We start from the raw sequence: 2470 nt of genomic DNA on the forward strand, positions 1-2470 counted from the left end.
AAATCCATAATTTGTGGCAAATATTGAACGGGCCATACGAGCGTGTGGGCCAACTTGGGCTGAGTATTAGGCCTTGGGCCCATTACACTGTTATGATCATTTAGGTTACCTGAGTCACTCGAGGTGACTGTAGACCTTTCGAAAGGTCAATAAATGATTGAAATACCCCCATAGTGTAAAACGACTGAAATACCCACATAGGGTAAAATGACTGTTATACTCCTAGGAGATGAAATGACTGTTATGGCCTTATGTTATGTATGACTGATTTGCTCTATGATATGTATTACTATGATTGAGTATGACATTCTGCATATACATATGATTTATGACATGACATACGGCATGGGTTGGGATACTGATATGGGGGAAGTATACTGTACTAGTGGCTTTGCCACATTTACTGTTACTGACAGCTTCACTGTGATACTATTACTGGCAGCTTTCCTGCGATATTGGTGTGTTGGCTGGGTGGGTCGATTTTATCCCCACATCATGTGCTAGTGGTATGGAGTGGTGTGCTGGCTGGTTTGGGATGGGTTGCATCATTGCACGGTACTGATACTGTATTGAGCTAAGGCCCACATTGTTACTGTATTGGGCTAAGGCCCACACTGTACTGTTACTGAATAGGGCTCAAGCCCAAAATGTCACTGCTTGTTTACTAATTGACTAATATGGAATTACGCACTGAGTTTCGTAAACTCACTCTTTCCTTGTGCAGGTAATCCTTAGTCTTAGGCGATTTGGAGCTGCGAGGGACTCGGAGGTGGCCACACAACTCCAGCTGTTCTACACTTTCTTTTATTTAAATCTAAATTATATGTTGGGTTTGTTTTTGTAATAAGGCCTTTAAGTTTGTTTAAATTTTTAATTGGGCTTTTACTTACTTATTTTAAACTGCTAGTTTAGAAGAAGACAAATTTTTAAAATAATTATTGTTTTCAAAGACACGAGTTTTAAACAACAGAATTTAAAAAGCTTCTGCAATTTTAGATCAACTTATTATAGCAAAACAGACAACAAGGCAAACGTTTTAGCTAGATGATTTGCTAAATAATAATTAAGAGGTTTTTAAAACTTAGAAACGAATGTTGTTCCAACAAGTTCAATTTTCAAAAAACACTTCAATGTGACAGGCCAGATTCGACCATAACATCTAGGCTGGGTTTGGGGTGTTACATTTGTCATGGAATTTGTATCAGCAATACATGTAGCATCTGTTTCATCATTTTTCTGGTAACTCTTTTTGTTTGTAGCTTGCTTCCCTATTGTTGTTGGAGTCTTTTCATTTGCAACAGTTTAACTTCCTTCTTTAGGCATGGTGTCATTCACAACTCCTGGTATCTAAGTGCCACTTCGAAGTGTAATGGCTTTGCATTGTTCCTTCCCTTGAGATCAAGAACTCTCAGTGTAACTCCGCAATGCTCCTTGCTGTCTGGAATACAATGCAGTGGCAATTTGCCCTACTTGATTTTCCATAGCTCTTAAAGAAGCGGCATGGCTCTGAATGATAGCATCATTCTTGGCCATATACTCTTTCAATAAATCTTTCGCAGATGAAGAACTTGAAGCTAAATTTTGTTGAGATTTTTGTCATGGCAATGATTGATTGTACCCAGGTCGTACATTCGTAGTATTTTGTCAAATGACATTGCTGGTATTTCCCCTTGGATTACTCTAACTAAAATTAAGATGTTGTTTCCACCCCGAATTGTATATGTTAGAGTATAGGTTGTTGTTGTTGTTGTTGTTGTTGTAGTTGTTGTGAATAAAATTCCCTATGTAATAAACTAAAGCTGGATTTGAGGGGCATTCATCAAAGACATGATCTTTCTCCACAATAAAAATAGACTAACTCTGCTGCTTTCATTTCCTGTATTGCATATGGTCTTTTCAGTGTTTTAATCATATTTGCTAAAGATGATACCTGAGCTGTTAGAGATGTAATTGTGTTAAGTTCCATTTTTCTTGCAACTCTTCTGCCACTTCCAACTCTGGTAGTAGGATATTGATAATCGTTATTTGCTATCCTTTCCAGAATTTCATAAGTTTCATTGTATTATTTACCAAGTAAAGTCCCATTGGTAGAGGCATTGACAACCATTCTTGTGTGAGCATTCAATCCATTGTAGAACATTTCCATCTGTGTCTAATGTTGGAAACCATGCATTAGGCATTTTCTCAGTAGCTCCTTAAACCACTCTCATGCTTCTTATAATGTTTCATCCTCTGATTGTCTAAATGATGTAATTTCATTCCTCAACTTAGCATTCATGTTAGGAGGATTATATCTTAGTAGAAACCTCTGACACAACTCATTCCATGATGCCACTGTACCTGATGGTAATGCATTTAACCATGCTCTAGCACGATCACGCAATGAGTAAGGGAATAAATTTAATCTCAGGGCATCCTCAGGAACACCTTACTATTTGAATGAATCGCAGACTTCCAAAAAGAGTCGTCA

At 37.7% G+C, this 2470-nt stretch overlaps 1 non-coding gene across 1 annotated transcript; it reads left to right on the forward strand.

Moving 5' to 3' along the window:
• Window positions 1–2162: 2162 nt before the first annotated feature.
• LOC128040156 (small nucleolar RNA R71) lies at window positions 2163–2269 on the forward strand. Its single transcript, XR_008194816.1, has one exon. It is a non-coding gene; the product is annotated as a small nucleolar RNA R71 (small nucleolar RNA).
• The last annotated feature ends 201 nt before the right edge of the window (window positions 2270–2470 follow it).

The sequence above is a fragment of the Gossypium raimondii genome, chromosome 3 (genome assembly GCF_025698545.1).
Source record: "Gossypium raimondii isolate GPD5lz chromosome 3, ASM2569854v1, whole genome shotgun sequence".
Taxonomy (NCBI): Eukaryota; Viridiplantae; Streptophyta; class Magnoliopsida; order Malvales; family Malvaceae; genus Gossypium; species Gossypium raimondii.